Source organism: Helicoverpa armigera, chromosome 15, assembly GCF_030705265.1.
Source record: "Helicoverpa armigera isolate CAAS_96S chromosome 15, ASM3070526v1, whole genome shotgun sequence".
Taxonomy (NCBI): Eukaryota; Metazoa; Arthropoda; class Insecta; order Lepidoptera; family Noctuidae; genus Helicoverpa; species Helicoverpa armigera.
The window spans coordinates 1,859,654-1,873,866 of NC_087134.1; positions in this window are offsets into that span (position 1 = coordinate 1,859,654).

Genomic DNA, 14,213 nt, shown 5'->3' on the forward strand with positions numbered 1-14,213 from the left:
TGTTTGATTGCTTTTAGAACTGACGACTTTTCTGTTTCTGTTACTGCATTTTAGGCCCAGATGAACCTAATGGTTTTGACAACAATTATTTTGTGTAATATTATATTTTTTATTATTATTAATTCGACATGAATAATTTCAAAATTATTTTTATAACCTACTTACTTTTACATAAAAATGATAAACAAATTACCACACTGTTAAACGAAGCCATAAATAAAATAAAACATGTAATGAAATAGCAGCTGTCGTGTCGTCCCCGTATCGTATATAATAAAACCCGTCAATCTAACCGTGTTCACTATATTTTTGAGTACAAACTTCCCTTGAATGCAAACCTGTCAGTTTTTAAAAAAGCGCACTGGCTGAATAGAAACCGTCAGTTGTAACAAAAAAGGTAAAAAAGTTTTTTTTTTAACAAATATTAAAAATCGTTCTCAACTGCCGGCTTTTTGTGGGCGAAAATGGATTATTTTGATTTTGTTTACCTATGTTAATATTGAATGAATTGAAATTTCCAATCAACTCTGGGTATTGCAATTTAATCCTGTCAAGAACAGTTATTGTTTTCCAAGCTAACAAAATAGTGCCATTTGCTAAGCTAGCTTATTATTATAAATATTGCTTAGAGACATTAATCTCGCAGTGGACAAACTCTAATGACTTATAAATTATCTTTTCAATTGAGAACTTGATATTAGTTTCAGTGTAACACAAAATTAGGTCATTATTATGTTACTATGCATCAATACCTATCTATCATTGAACTATGTCTTTAAAAATGTACCCATTTTCTTACGTAAATCAAAAGTGATGAAACCTTTGTGATACAAATGTTCCGTTATAAAGTAAATGCAAAAGAGAAGAAATAAAGGTGCATTTCGTTCTAATAAGGAAACTTTTTTCCCGGTAAGTGGCATCCCTGACTCTGATTTGGTAGAAAAACAACCTTTTGGAGTATCTAAGGTAAGTTAAGATAACTTAGTTATAGTTCTATGTTAAGTAGATATGATAAGTTACACATTTTAGAATACGTGTCGAACTGTGTCGACCATTTATATTATTATATTTAATTTATACTTATACCAAGCAAATTAAAATTAAGCTGCTGGTAATCTAATCAATAGCTGAAAATCATTCAAAAAAACTAGGTATTTCAAGTACTTATACACTTTAATTGTAATAAAAAAACAGGCTAGGACTAACGAGCTTTAATATAAAAAAAAACTTAATAAATCATTTTTCTAATGACTCTTGGCAAGGGACACGCTGAGTGACGTCATTGCGCCCGACGGATTGTGACAAATTGTTCAAAAATATAAATAATTTTTGCTTGTAAATTATGTTATGTAAGTACCTAATGGTATTTTTAAAGGTACTTTTTCATATCGGGCTTTATCATTTATATAACAAGCAAAAATTATCACATGTAAGTGTACCTAAAACACATTCGGATTCGGAACATTTCCCTTCTTTTGAAGTCGGAAACAAATATGTGAAATTGACGTGTAATAACACAGACACATATTTTTTGTTCATCATCATCATCTCAGCCATAGGACGTCCACTGCTGAACATAGGCCTCCCCCTTTGATCTCCACAGATACCTGTTGGAAGCGACCTGCATCCAGCGTCTTCCGGCGACCTTTATAAGGTCGTCTGTCCACCTCGTTGGTGGACGTCCTACGCTGCGCTTGCTAGTCCGTGGTCTCCACTCCAGCACTTTTCGGCCCCATCTGCCATCTGCTCTGCGAGCAATATGGCCTGCCCATTGCCACTTCAACTTGCTAATCCGGTGGGCTATATCGGTCACTTTGGTTCGTCTACGGATCTCCTCGTTTCGGATTCGATCACGTAGAGAAACACCGAGCATAGCCCTCTCCATAGCTCGTTGAGCGACTTTGAGCTTTGAGATGAGGCCGATAGTGAGAGACCACGTTTCGGTGCCGTAAGTCATCACTGGTAACACACATTGGTTGAAGACTTTCGTCTTGAGGCACTGAGGTATGTCGGACGAAAAGACATTGCGTAGTTTCCCGAACGCTGCCCAGCCGAGTTGGATTCGGCGGTTGACCTCTTTCTCGAAGTTGGACCTACCTAATTGGACTACTTGTCCTAGGTAGATATATGAGTCAACAACTTCGAGTACCGAGCTTCCAACAGAGACTGGGGTGGGCTGAACATGGACATTTGACATAATTTTCGTCTTGTCCATGTTCATTTTCAGGCCCACCGTTGTGAAACTCGGTCGAGGCCCTCGAGCATCATACTGAGTTCCTCCATCGACTTTGCCATGACTACGATGTCGTCGGCAAACCGAAGGTGAGTGATGTATTCGCCGTTGATGTTGATGCCAAGTCCTTGCCATTCCAGGAGCTTGAAGGCGTCTTCCATTGCGGCGGTAAACAGTTTCGGGGAGATAACGTCCCCCTGTCTTACGCCTCTTCTCAATGGAATCGGCTTCGTGCTATGCTCCTGTACTCGGACCGACATGGTGGCGTTATTATACAAACACTTCAACACCTCGATGTACCGATAGTCAATATGGCATCGCTGGAGTGACTCAAGTACCGCCCATGTTTCCACCGAATCGAAGGCTTTCTCATAGTCCACAAACGCTAAGCATAATGGCAAGTTATACTCCTCGGTCTTCTGTATAACTTGCCGCAGCGTATGGATGTGGTCTATGGTACTAAAGCCTCTTCGGAAACCGGCTTGTTCGGGAGGCTGGAAGTCATCAAGCCTGTGTTCGAGACGGTTCGTGATAACCCTTGAAAACAGCTTATAAACATGGCTTAGAAGTGTGATGGGTCTGTAGTTCTTCAACAGGCAGTTGTCACCTTTTTTGAAGAACAACACCACCCCACCCCTGCTCCATGCTTGAGGCGTTTTGCCCTCGGACAGGACGGAGTTAAAGAGCTTCTGGAGGACTTTAAGTACCGGTGTTCCACCCGCTCTCAGAAGCTCTGAAGTGATTCCGTCCTCACCCGGCGCCTTGTTGTTCTTAAGCTGCTTCAGGGCCATCCTAATCTCGTACAGACTGATGTCCGGGATATCTTCGGTATAATGTCGGGACAGCTTGGCTCTTTTTGTTGGAGTAGCTTTAATATGTAGTTTGATAATCTTCTGTCACTACATGGGCATAAATCTAAAATACTGATCTCTGCCCAAAACATTGCGCCTTCATACTAAATTGTCTCACTTATAAGTCCTCGAAATAAATTATAGATAAATAATAATATATTGTTGCTAACTGAACGAAACTAAACAAGGCGTAGTGTTTAATAAGTACCCACTCGTGTTTTCTGTATACAAAGGTTTTTGAACTCCAAACACACACTAACAAGCCTATATGAACAAGAACTTAATTATATCTAAACGAATACATACAAAATATCGAATCCTAACATTGAATTTAATAATAATTTGAAGTCGATGAACTGACGAATTTATATAGATAAGTCATTGACCTCTATTGAAATGTGGTATAGATAAGTTCAAAGTAAGGCTTTTATTATTTATAGTGTACATAAGCCCTTTGGAGAACCTAAGAAGTAGTATTACTGGAAATTATATTGAAAATACCGGAGATTAATTTAGATTTAAGAGGAATATGAATTCTTAGGTAGGTATCAGTTCTTAGTTTCAAGAATTGTTACTATGTTTTGAATATTATAGTAAAGGGAAGGAAATAAGTAAAGATAAAGAGTAGCGTATTTAAGTTATATTATTGCTAAACTTCGAAATTCATCCAAACACATACTTTCACATTTGCAATAATACTAGGATAATTAATGCTCAATCCTTCTCCGTGTGAGAAGAGGCCTGTGCCTAGCAGTGGGACGATAAAAAGGCTGTAACTGAACTGTAGGATTAATAGGATAGCCAGAAATTTATTATGACAAACATCCAAAAATTATTGAAAAAAAAAACACAAACTTTCATACTCACAATGTTTGGAGGATACCTATTAAAACGAGACTCTCGAAAAACTCGAAATTATTTCATTAACGAATTCCAGCGGTTTGGTTCGGGTCATGTCGGATAACTTTTTTGTTTTTATATTTCAACCTTTCCCCTGCTTCGTGGAAAAAAAAAGTTTATGAATTGTTTCGTAATACCCTTAAAATGTGACGTAACGCTGGTGACGTAACGTGGGATGTGAAGAGGAGATTATATGTATAAATGTATGTATGTAAGGTGACTTTTTCAAAGTTATATTTACTTTGATACTTACCGTTGCGTTGGTTGGTGAAGGAAAATTGGGAGGTAAAGTCCATAATTGGGGATTAGAGGTTATTTATTAACCGACTTCCTAAAAAGGAGGTGGTTCTCAATTCGAATGTTTTAAGTAACGTCATCAGTATCCATTTATTGTTTTACTGCATGGCACATGCCTCCCCTCACATGGAGAGAAATATTCAATACTCAATTCTTTACAAACCTTCCAATAGTATACATATAATTGGTTTTGGTGGTATTTTATATAATCTAGAAACAAATTGTACCATTTTTACTTATGGCCCAACGTTATTTAAAGGTTCTCTAAAATTGAATAACGAGCATAACTTTACACACTTTTCGGATCTCACAATATAATGCTTGTAAAAACATAACCAGCCTTCTGGCACCGTGGAAAAGCACTCAACAAAAACAAAAAAAAACTTTATTGCAAGCAAAACTACATCTTTAATTGCAACTTAGAAAGAACTAAAGTACAGATCTTGTAAAATGCATCGCTATGCAAATACCATTCCTAAGTGTTCAAACACGATCCATCTACTTTGTATTATTAAATTCTTTTGTAATTAGCAACTTTTCACAATGAAACATTCTTAACAAATGTAAAAAATGTGAAAGTGTGTTTGGATGGAGAGTAATTTACTGCCCCCTAGGTAGCGAATTGAGTTGCAGTGCAGGGGCTTTCGGGACCGGTTCTCGAGTCATTGACATTGTTTTGAGGGTTATATGTAGATAGCTTTCAGAAATCAACCCAGATTCTAGATATTTCTATCACCCAGTACCAGTTGTTGTTAAAAGTTCTATATCAGAAGCGGTTAAGGAGATTTGAGAAAACTCTGTCTTTAATCAAAACAATATTCCCATTGTTTTGTCATACACCAATGTCATGTTACGTGTACATCTTTTGTTGGAGATCCTAAATAAAATAAATAAATACGGCTGGTCAAGATACTAACCTAACCTAACCTGCACTTTACGTAAGTAATAAGAGGAAGAAGACTTTCACAAAGCAGCCTGTAGTCTGGAAGTTGGTGATTGATTCACCCGTGCATCGGAGAGCACGTAAATGTCGATCCTGCGCCTGATCTCTCTCCGGTCGTGTCGGATTGCCGTCCCATCGGGTTATAGGAGTGAAGGAATAGGGAGTGTACCTGTGCATTATAATATGTCCTGCGCAGCTGGCTGATCTCCTTACATGAGAACAGCCGCCGTGGCCGAAATCGGCCGTGGACGCCATTATAAGGGGAGAAAATCTGAATACTTGAAGGACAACACTTACACAGCTTTATTAAAAAAAAAACGGTTCATCCATAGAGCTACGGTGCAACATAGATAGATTGAAACAAATAAAACCATTCAACTTTTTTGCGTCGGGAGTTAAAAAATGACCCTTAAATAAAACCCTTATTATATGATAGAACCTACTAGAACATTGCTCTTAAGATGTGAGATCAATTAGAGAGTAATCCAACGTAAAAGCTCGTTAAATATTATGTGAAAGGATTTTTTATGCTTTTTAGAGAATCCTCACACCGCAAACTTTTAGTTGGCCGATAGTGTGTTTGGGTTCTTGAATCAGTATGAAGATGAATGGTAGTACGCACATTACAAAGATCAAGTATCTAGCCGGTATCAGACCTACAGAAAACGCTGATTGGAATCAAGATTTTCTTTAAAGAAACTGTCGGCCGACACTTTAGTCTGCAGTTTGCGGTTTGCTCTTAGACAATTTATATTGGAGGTGATTAAGATAATTTTGGAATGAAAGAGGTTTTTTATTAGACTTATTTTATGTGAGATAACATAAAGGGATTAGTGTAAACTTAATGATAATGGGAGCATTTATTTGTGCTGATTAGTTTGTTAAAAAAAATCTTTCTTTTAATGCTTACAAGTTTTTTTAACTCTTAAAACTGGAAATACATATTATTTTGCGAATACATATTAATGTTTTATTTATTTTCCTATATTTATTAATACAAATACTTACGTGTAATTTTTTATACACAATAGTTCTTTTTTCATTAACTTTTTACTTCTAACGAAAAACTGCAACGTGAAAAGTGATTTTATTCCAAACCCAACATTCAGCCAACTAATTCTATACTTTAAATCAACACACCTAAAGTTCATATTTGAACTATTGATACCTGACTTATCTGGGTGTAATATTTAGGTGCTTTAGAAATACCTAGATTTAGCTGATGTCTAGGGACCTTGGTTATCGAAATAGAGTAACTATCTAGAGTGGCCCGGTTTTAACAACTTTGTAGAGAGCTCTTTTGTGGATTTCTCTCGTATTAATAATTTATTTTGATCTTTTAGGGACTTACTTACGTATCATGATACGGTAATGAGTTATTCATAATTTCTTGTATTATTGTGAGGTCTGTGTGTGAAATTTTAATGTAGTGTTTTGAAAGCTTAGCTTTGTAAATTACCTGTAGTACCTATACTAGTATTCTGCCTTGCTGATTTTATCTTGAAATTTGTGGTTTCAAAATAGTTTGCTAAGTACTTACGTTAGGATGTTCAAAAGCTCACCCTTCACCACTGAATCAAAGCTATCCCTACTAATATTATAAATGCGAAAGTAACTCTGTCTGTCTGTTACGCTTTCATGTCTAAACAACTGAACTGATTTTAATAAAATTTGGTACAGAGATAGAGTTGACCTTGAGAATGAACATAGGATAGTTTTTATCCCGGACTTTTGAAGAATTCTCTTGGAAACGCGATATAACCGAACTTTACGCGGGCGAAGCCGCAGGTGGAAGCTAGTATGTAATAACAAGCAAATGTACAAAAAAGATATAGAGTAGATAATAAGTAGGTATCTGTACATGCATTTAAAAATGAACCACAGTGGAATACAATACTAATTAAAATAAACGCATATAAAACCAAGCAAAAATGCATAACAAAAAGTCAACCCTTCCTTCGAATTCCCCAACGAAATGGCTAATTGCAATTTTGTACCGTTGAATAGTAATTTATGCGTATTACCCCCACTAATGTGCCTCAAGGTAGTTGCTGATTTATGTATCTTGTTCATAGTTCACATAGATACAAGATATTAATGTAAAGGTGTTTCCTACGTGGGCGATTTATCGTGAAAGCTAGTGCGAAGCTATGCGAAACGAATGTACAGATGTACGCTATGCTGTGCACACCGTAAGTACATTTACCGTCAGTCGCATAAAGCTCCATTAAAATTAAAGCTTCATTAAATCTATTGCTAACACTTTTTATCTGGTTGACAAAGAAAGAAGTCAGCAATAGATTTAAAGAAGCATTAACTTCAATAGAGATTTGTGTAACTGACGTAGGCCACTTTTTTGTGGGAACTCGTCAAATTACCTCTCCTGCTGTGGGTGCAGCGTGAGAGTGTCAGACTCTTACTGACTAAAACCTACCATGTGCTTTCTTAAGTCCTTTCGAAAAATCCGACAGCCCTCAAACAAGCCACTCAATTTGTTTTTTTTTTTGCTTTCCATCGCAACGCTTCGTGTTCGCTTCGAGATCGCTCACATAGGACGCCCTGTTAAAATTCATTAGTTTATGTAGGTACGGATAATGTCTTTAGACTTTCGACATTGTGTGTACTTATGGAATTTATAATGGTTGGTTATGGAATTTATGTGACGTGAGCCTGGTAAGTGGAAGTAGTGTGGTTGCTTTTGCATAAGATACTGTTATGGTTAAGAAGCTGAGAGGGTATTGAAATGAGATTAAAACGTCGAAAAATAAAATAGAATTTGAACCTATCGACTTTCTTCAAAAAAAAAAAAACAATAAGGACATGCTGTGGACAGATTTTCAGCTAAGATTAAATAAATGGTTTTGACTTTGAACATATACGTCATGTACGTGAGCTAATTACAGGCTCACTCATTAAACAACAGTTTATTTTATTGTTTCCCATAAACAGACAATTGCCCCAACATTCCCCTAACACTTCCATATCATTAAAATTGTATGTTTATACGTATTTACGTTCATTACGATAAACTCGCACAACAACACGCATTCCAAAAGTTTATCACTGAGCCACTCCGCCCATAGCCACTAATTTAAGCAATAAATATTACACCAAAGTTAAATGTACTATAAACAATTAGAATGGTACAAAATTCTTGCTAGCAGAGAACGGAATTGACTTTTAAAGCGCAAGTTTGTAAATTGCAACGAACCGGGAGCCCGATGGCCGATCCGATGCGAGTCGACCTTATTTCTTGACCTATATTAAGACCATTTTTCTTGCTATTCGAGTAAGTAGTAATATGATTTTGTTTGCCTGTTAAATGTTTGCTTAAACTGCAGAGTTAAACTGGCATTTGTTTATAGATGAAAGCTTTGAGCGATGCGTCTTTCCGATTTAGAATTTAGTCTTCTTATCGAGTGAGCTGCAAGTTTAATCACCTAAATAATGCTCCATATACTCTGACTTAATTTAATAGATTAAGGTAAATATAGTCAACTATATAGATAGGTTATTATAAGGATAGAAAACTCTTAGAGTAAAATCTAGTTATGTACTAGGTCACAACTTTTCTTTTAAAAACAGGCAGAGGTAAAACAAAAATAGGAGTAGGTACAAACTCTAAAATCGGGGTACCTACTGTTTCAAAATATACCACAGTATCGTACATGTTAGCAATAGATGGCAATGCTTATTCAAATGATTAGCATGTCTAATTAACTAATTACTAGAACATTATTGAGCAATGAATCATTTATGACTGATCGCTAGTTAGGTAATTAATAATTGGCCTGGTTAGTAAATACACAATGATGATCGTTTCACTAGCTTAATTAAGTTATGTAAAAGTGTTAAAGAGAGGGAGAGAAGAAACAAAGGTGGGTTTTCGTTGGTAAAAGTCTGAAATTCCCCGCGTTGCAACCAAAGTAACGAAGGTTATTTGAAGATTTATCATTTTCAAGAAAAAGGACGTCTGAAAGCCTAAAAATAACGCTCTAAATTCAAAACTTCAAAATAGCAAAACCCACCACAATATTCAAAAGTTTACCTCAGCTACAGAAACTGCCATTTCGAGGTCCAAAAGACTAAACTATTCGAGTTGCAAGCCATGAAAAATGTTTTCCCTACCATCCTTTATGATATTTCCCAGGAATTTTCCACAAATATGAGGAAGGAGCCGTTTTATATAAAACCAATGACCTGAAATGCGAGGGCAGCGAGATTTTCAACTGCCCATAGAGATTACATTCTGTTTCAGTGAATCCCGCAAAAAATAGGTTTTATTTGCGAAAACTGAGCATAAAATGTGAAAGTTGTCTGGTATATTTTTTTATTAGTGTTGAACTGGGATATTGTTTTATTGAGTTTCGTGATTTTTGTTTGCATGTAATTTATGCGTTTTTATGTTTGATTTATTTGTGGAAGTTGGTTTATGTTGTAATGAAAAGTCAGTCAATCTGCTTCGTTAGTAAACTGGACTGACTATTAAAGTGTTGTTAAATGCATTGGTTTTATATGTAAGTTCTTGGAGCTTCTGGGAGTAACCCATATAGGTATTTATTTTTACAAATACTTATGTCTTCGGACAATAATGACTTATAACAAATTATTAAGCGTAGCAAAAAGCTGCTAGCTGCAAAGGAAAAAAAACACTGCAATCACTTTTCAAACATAGGTTTATAACACGTTCTAAAAAGAAAAAAAATCGTTGAAGTCGTCAAAAGTCCTCAGTCCAGTTATTTGAAAAAAGAACAGTAAAATCGTTCAACCAGCCTGTATTCAACATTCTCAAAATGGTACCACAGAAAAAACAAGCCCAGGAACTTTCGTTTTCACCAAACTTAGTTATGCTCAGAAAAACTAGAAGCAAAGTGGGGATAAAGTGGGGTAAGTAATACCTTTTTTGAAAAGTTAATGCAGTAAAAGTTTTGTTGTTCTGTCCTGAGTGCTATCATCTCTGATGGTATTGTTTTTACAATGTTCTCTTGTTATTCGTAACCTTGTTTGAGAGAGCTGATCCACACTGCAAACTTCTTGTCGGCCGATAGTTTGTTTGGGCTCGTAAGTCAGTATGAAGTTGAATGGTAGTACGCACATAACAAAGATGAGGTATTTAGCCAGTATCAGACCGACTAAAAATTTTGATTATAGTCAAGATTTTCTTTAAATATAAATTGGAAAACTGTGGTGAACTGTCGGTCAACTTTTTATTCTTCAGTTTGCTTGGTACTCTTAAGTTTCAAGAGTCTGAGTGACAAGCTTTGTATTAAAGCGTTAAGTGGTTATTCGTAAGATCATAGTTTTAAAAATGGTGCTATATTATATTTGATACTGTGGCCCACTTGGAAAACTTGAAAGAGTTTCTCACAAAAGAGTCTGCTTTGTGTGAAAAAGCTGCAAGTATATAAATGCTGATATATTTTTGGGATTATTTAAAGCTTTGAACTTTTGAAAGTTGCTTTATGGTTATATTTTCGTATTTATTGAGATAACCTCTTTATTCGCATTTTAGGTAAGATGGCCTATTTCGTTGGGTTATAGTTTTCAGGGTTTCAAATAAGACTATTATGGTTTTCAATTCAGTTCTTGGTATTAATCTAATGTTGTCAACAGGCGTTGAAAACCAGTTTGAAATGTGTGTTGTCTCATTACTATTTAGGTACTAGATTTTCCAATCATTTTTATTAAGAACCACCTCCAAGTTCAAAGAAAAAAGCCTACTATAAACTCACTAACAACACGTAATATCTACCCACAATTTTCATACCCAAATGTAGGGCAGTCCACAATACAAGGACCACGGCCATATCACTTTGATCCCCAATATTGTCGAACAAACAATCAAAATTTACGCAAATATTCGCTCTGTCTCACCATTGATATTTCATGAGTATTAAAGTATTGATATAATGTATATTTAACGTCAGAATTCCTGCAGCTGCTACTATCTTTTATTTACGAAATGTAAATAAGAATCATTTTGTATGTATACTGTTTGTGTTCAGTGATTTTGTTCGGTGGATATGTATTTAATATTGATGCAAATTTTATGTTAATGGTGAAATAATGTATGGTGTTTTCGGCCGGTCATCGTACTTCTGACCTTTTCTTATTTTTTTTTATCTGCTCAGCATACTTCATCCAATGTGACACTTACAAAACGTTCTTTTCAAGTATATCGTCTTTCACACTATCCTATCAATCCATTGTTTCTTGTCCTATTCTTCTATATTCTTTAAGCTCAAAACCTTTTGAAAAGTAACTTTCATTTACGTAATCTGACGTACTTTAGAATAGAAACATAAAAATTCTAAACTAATTGACATAGGAAAATAGGTATCTTCTACTCAGGAATCAAACCTAGTCAAACCTTAATTCTTATACTAGTTCCAAGCATCAGACTAATTAAGCAGTTCACACATCCAGAAATTAGTGCTATTAAGTATTAAAGTGTATGCTTTGTTCATCCTTCACTCGCGTCCCCACATTTACAAGTCATTGCAGGAACAAAAGCTAGGGTGACCTAAATTTAGACGACACATCGTGAATCAGCAGTTTCGTCGCAATTAGCTAAAATTATATAACATCTACTATCCTTCTTTTTCTCGTTGATGCAGTCACCCTATCTCGTTTTGACCTTGACCTTCGAATCTACACGTGTAATGTTTTCACCTCGTTTCTCTTTATGGACCACTGAAATGGACCTTTTAGGCATTTATTAGAAAATAGTTTCAGTTTATTGGAAAGGTAGAAAGTTGAGGCGTTTCTGCTGGATTTATTTTTTTATTTTTGTGAAGTTTTCCTGTAAATATATAAGTAGGTGCCTATTTCACAAAGAGACATAACATGATATCTTTGATATCTCTTGACATAAAATATATAATATACCTACCTATTTTTATTCAACAATGTGGAATGAAAGTCAAGCAAATACTCGTACCTGCAATATATGTTTCTTTTTGTTCCGGAGTTGCTTTCAGGGGATAATCTCACAGGAATATAATTGTTTATGTATGTGTATGACCTAATTAATTCGTTTACGAATGTAACTGCATTAAACATTATTTTTGTTAGCAATGCAATTAGTTTAAATTGAAAAGGTTAACTCCACTGTACTTCAAATTTTATTATAAACTAGCTTCTGCCCGCGGTTTCACCCGCATCCCGTGGGAACTACTTCCCGTACCGGGATAAAAAGTAACCTATAGCCTTCCTCAATAAATGGGCTATCTAACACTGAAAGAAATTTTCAAATCGGACCAGTAGTTCCTGAGATTAGCGCGTTACGTATTACGTTTGGGGTTAGAATGAAGATAAAAATCTTTAAAAAAAAACACATGATTAAACAGTGAAAACTTCTAAATTACAGTATGTTCGATTGTTTTTGGTGCAGTTGATAGTTCCTGTTTGTCACTACAAAAAACGTCATTTTCCCATGAAAAGACAGCTGACAAGTGCAAAAAACATTCGGTGATATAACCTATAGGTGCATAGGTATAAGAGGCAAACTGATGATGAGTCAACAAAACTGCAGTTTTAAGTTGTCTTTTTGTATGAAGAGACAGTTACCAAAATAGCTCTACAATTACAATTTATGCATTAACACTTTAAACCTTCACTGAACATTGAACACTTACAACATCGTTTGCATTTCTATTGCTTATCTAATTGAGGTTCAAAAACAATCGCTTTTCAGGCTCATTCAGTTCCACATTATACTGAAAACGTGTTAACTGTTATCATTGGCATGCAAATTTTCAGCCAATTGAAGTAAATGGGTCACGCTTGTAGGGACTCTAAACTGATATAAACAGGGCTAGGTACATTGAAAGCAATTATAGAATGTCACTTTCATTATGGTGTTAGAACTATGATTCTATTGTGAATAGAGTTAACATTGTCATCTTCCTAGCCCTTTTTCAAATATGGTATTAGGTAGTAAGCTTTCAGTCTAACCGAATGCGTCTGAGTAGAAGTGTTTTACATAGAGTAATTCCCTATGTTTTCCCACTAATCAGTGTAAGACGGGTTGTCAATCATTCTGACTTTCTAAGTGTCCGTAAACCACTGCCAAGGGTGTACAAAATTGCCAAATGAGAAAAAAAATGGTGTACCAATGACAGATGGACGACGAAGATGCCCTGGTAACTGGGTTGACGAAGTCAAATAGGTAGTCGCTGTATATAGAACACTGGTACTCAGCTGCATCGTACTTCCTAGTATCCAGTCTACGTAGAAGTCAATTTTAGTACCTACAGGAACGATTACATAGCTAAGATAGAAATAAACCTATCAATGCCACAATGACATTTTCTCGAAAGCCTTCGTAGGTACTCTGACAGCTGGCCATTTAAACTCATTCATGATGAGTTTATTTAAGAAGATAGCTGATTGGTTCTGCTAAGTTTGGTTTTGATATTGGGGTTTCATGGATTATTCTAAGACTAGCTTCTACCTAATGTTCCACCCGTGTCCCGTGGGTACAAGGCCGGTATAAGACCAACTAAAAAGTTTGGTTGAATTCACGTCAGCCGACTATCGTGCAATCATCGGTTTACAGTTAAGTTTGCAGTGTGCGTAGGGTTTTCAGCATAAATAATACCTATAGGTCAATATTTGCCATCATGTTTAAACCAACTAAGAATGAACAAACATTTAGAAATACCTATCATAATTTTAAGATTCTATTAGCATATCTAATTACAAAAGATATTACTAGCAATAACAGTTATCATTCTGTCTACAATATTTACGAGGAAAAATTATAAAATAACAAGTTTTTAATTAAGCAAACCGCGTTTTATATTCCGAAGTGTAATTTGTACAACTGGTCGTTTAACTTGGTGCGTTTATCTGTCTGTATGTGTTATACTGCTGTGAACGATGGCCAGTAAGTTATAGTTCGGCCGCTCAGAGAATGCGTTTCTGACACATCGCGATTGAACTGACGACGTAACTTTGTAATGGCGTTGCAGTATGATAAAAATAT